Genomic DNA, 7851 nt, shown 5'->3' with positions numbered 1-7851 from the left:
TTTTACTCAAAAAATGTCACTATTTTACAAGAACAACAAAAAACTGCAAAAATGTGATAAGTCAGAATTTTATATGACAAATGTCACCATTTTGCATTAAAAAGTAATAATTGTACATAAGTAATCATTTTACGAGGACATATTGCAAAATAAACAGAAACAGAAAGAATATGAGAAATTGTTCCCAATTTTATAAGAAACAAGTCGAAACATTCTAAGAAAAAGACTGTTTTTAGTAGATATTTTTTTGTTTCGTTTTTTGGTTTTTGTTTGTAATTGGTTTTTAATCTTCTTTATTTACTTCAAGTTATTACAGTATGTCTCTATATACATATTCATTTATTTATTTATTTTATTAATTTTGGCCATAGGGGACGCACTTCAATTTTTTACACACACTTGTTATTTCATATGTTGACCAGAGAGGGGGAGCACTTTTAAAAGCGACACACAGTCCATTTGAAAAATCCCTCCTTTTTGGGACCACCCTCATTTTGACCAGCAGGGGTGCAAATGAGACATTGTCTATTACATGCAATGTTATTGATTTATGTCATCACTTGTTCACACCTCCTTATATGGAAGCTACTTTTCCTTCTTCATGTCTCAAGAAGCTGCTGAATGCCGACTTCAAATACATCTACTGCCATTTTGAGGGCTTCTGTAGGCAACCTCCTGATGTACTTTTATCAGATAAAAGTACATCAGGAGGTTGCCTACAGCCACAGCTGATAGAGGAGAACTGCACTTTTTGGGGGGGAAATTTTGCCTATCGTTCACTATCATTATGAAGACGGATTCCAGACATCCCAAGAAGGGGAAAAAAAACAAAAACAAAACAAGTCCAAAATTGTTGGTTTTTTTGCATCCTAAGAAGTGAATTTGTTTCATTGTTGGTAGCTATCAATTCTACCTCTAAATCACTTTAAAAATGCATTCAAAAACTGTCAACAACACTTCATTTACATTGTGTAACATGTATAATAACCAAGCTGTGGCAACATTGTTATTGTAAGAGTGAACACTGAGGAACTACTTTTTCTAGCGTACTAACACATCTCCATGCTACGGTATTAGCAGTAAAAAAAGGAAATCATGAACACATTACAATGACTTGGTGAATGAACGTAAAAGTAGGCAAAAGTGAATGAATGCATTTTACTTGATCTTGCCAAGGATTCATGCGCCACTGGGAGCAGCGCTTTGCCCAAGGGCCGCGACTGGGACGGCAGAGGCCAGATTCAAGCTTTCTGCACGACTGCTCTGCCATCTGAGCCACACCACCGCCTTCATGAATGAAACATTTAGTGAGAGGAACCTAAAAGACAACAGAAATTCTGCACCCACTGAAATAATGTCAACGAATGAATGAATGAATGACCTTAACATGACCTTCTTTCAACATAAAAAGCCTGCAATAAAACAATATGAAACAAGGTCAAAAAGAATGGCGCTAAGCAGAATTGGGAAGTAAAAAAAAATGTATTAGGGTGTCCCCCAGGGGTCCCTTTTAGGTCCTGTATTTTTTCATGATTTTACCAGGAAGCATGCTAGCAACTTTTTCTAGATTTTTCTACATTTAAAGACTTCCTTGTGGTCCTCACCATTGCTTGATTCCCCTTAGGGGCGATGGATGACTGAGTAGTGCTTAAAAAGCTGCAACCAACCTCCGTAGCTCCCACTCCCTCCCCTCTGTTGCAAGTTTTGTTGATTCTATGTAACGTGTATATGTGTGCTATGTCTATGAGTTTTTTTTACCTTGACCTCAGTCTGGAGCCCATCCCTGGAGTCCAGCATTTGACTGTTCTGTCTCCCTGTAATGTTTGTCTGCTCTTGAATGGGATTGTGTGATCCTGTTCTGTCTCCCTCTAATGTTTGTCTGCTCTTGAATGGTATTGTGTGATCCTGTTCTGTCTCCCTGTAATGTTTGTCTGCTCTTGAATGGGATTATGTGATCCTGTTCTGTCTCCCTGTAATGTTTATCTGCTCTTGAATGGGATTGTGTGATCCTGTTCTGTCTCCCTGTAATGTGTGTCTGATCTTGAATGGGATTTTGTGATCCTGTTCTGTCTCCCTGTAATGTCTGTCTGCTCTTGAATGGGATTGTGCGATCCTGTTCTGTCTCCCTGTGATGTTTGTCTGCTCTTGAATGGGATTGTGTGATCCTGTTCTGTCTCCATGTAATGTTTGTCTGCTCTTGAATGGAATTGAGTGATCCTGTTCTGTCTCCCTGTAATGTTTGTCTGCTCTTGAATGGGATTGTGTGATCCTGTTCTGTCTTCCTGTAATGTTTGTCTGCTCTTGAATGGGATGGTGTGATCCTGTTCTGTCTCCCTGTAATGTTTGTCTGATCTTGAATGGGATTGTGTGATCCTGTTGTGTCTCCCTGTAATGTCTGTCTGCCCTTGAATGGTATTGTGTGATCCTGTTATGTCTCCCTGTAATGTTTGTCTGCTCTTGAATGGGATTGTATGATCCTGTTCTGTCTCCCTGTAATGTTTGTCTGCTCTTGAATGGGATTGTATGATCCTGTTCTGTCTCCCTGTAATGTTTGTCTGCTCTTGAATGGGATTGGGTGATCCTGTTCTGTCTCCCTGTAATGTCTGTCTGCCCTTGAATGGTATTGTGTGATCCAGTTCTGTTTCCCTGTAATGTTTGTCTGCTCTTAAATGGGATTGTGTGATCCTGTTCTGTCTCCCTATAGTGTGTCTGCTCTTGAATGGGATTGGGTGATCCTGTTCTGTCTCCCTGTAATGTTTGTCTGATCTTGAATGGGATTGTGCTGAAAATCTCCATTTCCCCTCGAGGATTAATAAAGTACTTCCGATTCTGATTCTGATTTTGATTCTGATGATGTTCTACAAGACGATTTTACCTTTACTTACGTGCCTCCACTTCGACAGGGTCCTCACCCCGCCAGCCGTGTCGTAGTTTTTAGCGCTTCCATAGCGTTTCTACTGACAGTTACAAGTTAGAACTGTACACTGCTTTGCTTTAGAAATGGCAACGGCGAAGGATGCATGTGCATGTACGAGCCAGTCTGCCCCACAAGAAGAGGATTGTCACGGGGTGGTGAGCGTTACTTGATGCGTGAAGTAAAAAAAAATTAAAAATTATTACTTACAAGGAAGCGCGGAACCAAAACAGCACACGAAGCATCAGTCTGGAAAGGAATAATGACCCAGCACTGGAGGAGGGACTCAGGTGGAACTAAATGGAACTAATTGAACGAGGAACAGGAACAGCAAGTAAAGGTGCTGCACAACACAGAGATCAAACAGGAAACACTGACAAAACAAGAGCACCGGGACAGGAAGTGATAACATAACATAACCAAACTGCCAATGTGGGTACATTTCTACCATATATGGACATGTTCACTGATGATGTCACAAATTGGGCGAATTCCAAACGGCTCGTTTGGATGAAGTATGAAAGAAGGCAAGACTTTTTTTTTTTTATTCATAAATTTCTCCAGGACTTATCCAGATCACAAATACACAAAAGTGGGTACCAGAAGGTAAGAAAGGTCCTCTTTAAAACTCACCTTTTGTAACTCTTGTTATGATGCATTGGTTGAAGGCTGGAACACTCACACTGCTGCACTTTAAACCAGGCCCCGGGGGGCCAATTTTTGAGACAAAAATGTGTCTGGGGGGCCCAATATATCTATTTTTAGGAACACTAATACAAAACCTCACAATAATGTCTGAATGCTGAAAACATTATGACAGACCACCTTAATTAACATGAAAATAAAGACTGTGGGATTTACAATATTAACTATGAAGGATAAAACACTGAATATTGACAACATGTGTGTCAGAATAATTGTATCGAAGTTATCACAAAACTTTGTGTTTCCATCAGTTCCCGGCGAGCAGACAAAAGCTGTCTTTGATCCTACCAAGAAGAAGGCTTGTAAAACTCCACTGTGTAGGATGGGAAGCGACATGGAGGTGTTCTGTTTCTTTCATGTATTGTAATCCACAGAAAGATTTTTGTCTTAAATACAAAGCGGAGAGAAAGCAGGACCAGGCACCTCTTCTTTGAACTGTTTTATGACCTCTTCTTTGAACTGTTTTTAATCAAAGGCGAGGGCTGTTTACGACCCCCGTCCCCTTTAGAAACAGCTGTTGCCATGTAATCAGGGAAAGTCCAAATAAAAGAGGAGGAGTACAATATTTCATCAGAGCGTGGAACACTGCGCAAGGGCACAGGTGTACGCGTTTCTCCTCATTGAGCCAAATTGAATTCTGTCTCTGTTTGATTCCTTGCTTCTTGTCTTGTTTAATAGATGCCATCAGTGTTTGAACCTGACAATATGAACGTCACACCCCCTCTCGATCCACATATTCTACAATCAAGCGAAACGCAAGAAAAATGCAACAAACAGCGCAGTATGAACGCGAAGGGTAAAAAAAATAACCCACCTACAATCTGATATATCTGATATATCACTTAGCTTTAGAACTTTCTTGTAAAAATCTCCTTCCGCGTCTGGCAGCTACAGTTTCCATCTTAAAGATATAAAAAAATATAAGCTTAATGGGCTGCATGCGGACCCTGGGCCTTAATTTGCCCAGGTCTGCTTTAAACACTCGATACTGAGGACACGCCTCACCTCTGAAGTCCAGCTTTCTTCGCAGCGGTACGTCATCGCCATGGTTACGGCTGCCTCACTGGAGAGCAGAGGAGGGCTGGATGCACTGCGGGGCAGGATGCAGGCGAGCAGGGCGGGAAGATGAATAATTAACACCTCCATCCTGGAAGGCGCCGTCCCGGAGGAGACGTCGCGGACTGGCAGAGTCCAGCCCCGGAAACATCAGCCCAAATTTGAAAATGAGCTCCGAGCAGAACCTGGAAAATGTGCCGAAATGTAAACGTCATCGACAACTCTGGACTTAGACAACACTTTAGTTTGAAGCATATTATTATTATTATGTTAAATACAGTACTTGATTTTAAATTAGAAAAGAAAAAAAAAAAGCATTAACCTGCATTATTTTCTTTTATGACCACGATTAAATGTTATCAATGTTCAACAATGCAAATAAAACACTTTTGCTTTCAGGGTGTTGCTTCCTGTTTTTTAACTACCATATTTTCCCGGACCAGAGCGCACAGGTATATAAGCCACACCCACTACATTTTTGAATATTTTTCCTTACAAAAGTCCTTTTATTACTTGAAATAAGTTATTTACACAATGTTTATTTACATACCTTAATTGTTTTGTAACAGGGCAGTAAAACGGATGATCAAACAAAACAGAAGTCATTGCTAGCTACGGAAGCTAGCTCTCCAATCAGCTAAACAGACGTTTGGTGAATTCACCGAGGAATTTGTGAAAGGGAAACATAACCAAAAAAAATGTCATTATAAGTTAATAATGCTAACAGACTGTTAGTATTATAGTATTATAAGCTGTTAGCATATTAGCTAATGCTAACTACACTGGCATCGTTACATTGCGATAGCGCGTACAGACATGCATGAAATCCACATATTAGTCGCACCGGACTATAAGTCGCAGATATATAAGTTGTAGAATGAGTTATTTACACAGAAATATTCTGTAAATGTTTGTTTACATACCTTAATTGTTTTGTTACAGGGCAGTAAAACGGCTGATCAAACAAAACAGAAGTCGTGGTCATGGACCCGCTAGCTACGGAAGCTAGCTCTCCAATCAGCAAAACAGACGTTTGGTGAATTCATTGAAGAATTTGTGAAAGGGAAACATCCATCCATCCATCCATCCATCCATCTTCTTCCGTTTATCCGAGGTCGGGTCGCGGGTGCAGCGGCCTAAGCCCAGACTTCCCTCTCCCCAGCCACTTTGTCCAGCTCTTACCGGGGGATCCCGAGGCGTTCCCAGGCCAGCCGGGAAACATAGTCTTCCCAACGTGTCCTGGGTCTTCCCCGTGGCCTCCTACCGGTCGGCCGTGCCCGAAACACCTCCCTAGGGAGGCGTTCGGGTGGAATCCTGAACAGATGCCCGAACCAACTCATCTGGGAACAATACCAAAAAAATGGCATCGTAAGTTAATAATGCTAACAGACTGTTAGTATTGTAGTATTATAAGTTGTTAGCATCTTAGCTAATGCTAACTACGCTGGCATCGTTAAATTGCGATAGCACATACAAATATGCATGAAATCCACATATTAGCCGCACCGGACTATAAGTCACAGAAATATACATTGTAAAATAAGTTATTTACACAGAATATTAAATGTTTATTTACATACCTTAATAGTTTTGTAACAAGGCAGTAAAACGGCTGATCAAACAAAACAGAAGTCATGGTCATGGACCCGCTAGCTACGGAAGCTAGCTCTCCAATCAGCTAAACAGACGTTTGGTGAATTCACCGAGGAATTTGTGAAAGGGAAACAATACCAAAAAAAATGTCATTATAAGTTAGTAATGCTAACAGACTGTTAGTATTATAGTATTATAAGCTGTTAGCATATTAGCTAATGCTAACTACACTGGCATCATTACATTGCGATAGCGCGTACAGACATGCATGAAATCCACATATTAGTCGCACCGGACTATAAGTCGCAGATATATAAGTTGTGGAATGAGTTATTTACACAGAAATATTCTGTAAATGTTTGTTTACATACCTTAATTGTTTTGTTACAGGGCAGTAAAACAAACAAAACAGAAGTCGTGGTCATGGACCCGCTAGCTACGGAAGCTAGCTCTCCAATCAGCTAAACAGACTCAATAACTCCACGGTGATGTTTTGGTGAATTTACTGAGGAATTTGTGAAAGTGAAACAATACAAAAATAATGCCAATAATACACATTTAGTCGCACCGGACTATAGGTCGCAGATATATACATTTGAAATGAGTTATTTACACAGAAATAGAACTTAATTGTTTCCAAACGGTGTCTGTAACAGGGCAGTAAAACGGTTGATCAAACAAAACAGAAGTCATCGCATACAAATATGCATGAAAACACTCCTACAGACATCACACATGGGACGGTTTAGTAAGTAAGAATTGTTTTAGTTATATTGCAAAACTTACAAACGTTGCTTGGAGCGACGAATGAATAATCCATACGAGTAGAAACGCTATGGATGAATATACTGAGTGAGCGAATTCGTCCAAAAGACGACGCCACAGCACAAACAATAACACACCATTTCAGTGTCTGTTGAAAACTATTTGTCGAATTCAAAACATTACGGTTGTTAGCAGAGAAAAATCCATGAATTTGCTGCACCGTTTTATAAGCCGCAGGTTTCAAAGCGGTGGGAAAAAAAGTAGCGGCTTATAGTGGGGGAAAAGTACAATTCATTCTGCCGGTGCACTCTGGTTGATCCCCGCACTTTGAGACGCAACGAGCACAAAGAATGAGAGTGGACAGGAAGTCTCCTGGTAGGAAGTGTTGGAAAAACCACCCGGCTGCCCTTTGTGGGAAAAGGAGGCTCTAAATATGTCTGACCTCAGACTCTGTGTGGAGGCACTGCTGCTGGAGGGAACACTTGTTCCTTCCAAATGTCACATGTGCTTTGCAGCTGGGGCACACACACACACACACACACACACACACACACACACACACACACACACACACACACACACACACACACACACACACACACACACACACACACACGCTTGAAGTGTAAATGTCCACCAGCGAGTTGAGCTAATTACAATTAGCATTCAGGAAGGAAGTTAGGGGACTGCGACTCCTCTGCTGGGTCACACCTGTCTCACCTGCAGGCTGAGGAGTCGTCCACAGGTGACTGACGGACCGGCGCTCGGACTCGTTGGCTCCAGGGTGACTGGCGGGTTTGGACCCGAACGCCCTGACC

General features: G+C 41.2%; 1 long non-coding RNA gene across 1 annotated transcript; it reads right to left on the bottom strand.

Annotated features, from left to right (window-relative positions):
- Nucleotides 1-301: 301 nt before the first annotated feature.
- On the bottom strand, nucleotides 302-3179 carry LOC133575971 (uncharacterized). Its single transcript, XR_009811541.1, has 3 exons — nucleotides 3125-3179; nucleotides 2876-3040; nucleotides 302-1318 (listed from the first exon to the last, which is right to left on the bottom strand). It is a non-coding gene; the product is annotated as an uncharacterized lncRNA (long non-coding RNA).
- Nucleotides 3180-7851: the final 4672 nt, after the last annotated feature.

The sequence above is a fragment of the Nerophis lumbriciformis genome, linkage group LG03, assembly GCF_033978685.3.
Source record: "Nerophis lumbriciformis linkage group LG03, RoL_Nlum_v2.1, whole genome shotgun sequence".
In the NCBI taxonomy this organism is placed as follows: domain Eukaryota; kingdom Metazoa; phylum Chordata; class Actinopteri; order Syngnathiformes; family Syngnathidae; genus Nerophis; species Nerophis lumbriciformis.
Note: the sequence above shows the minus strand (reverse complement) of the source record. Positions and strands in the feature narration are given on the sequence as shown.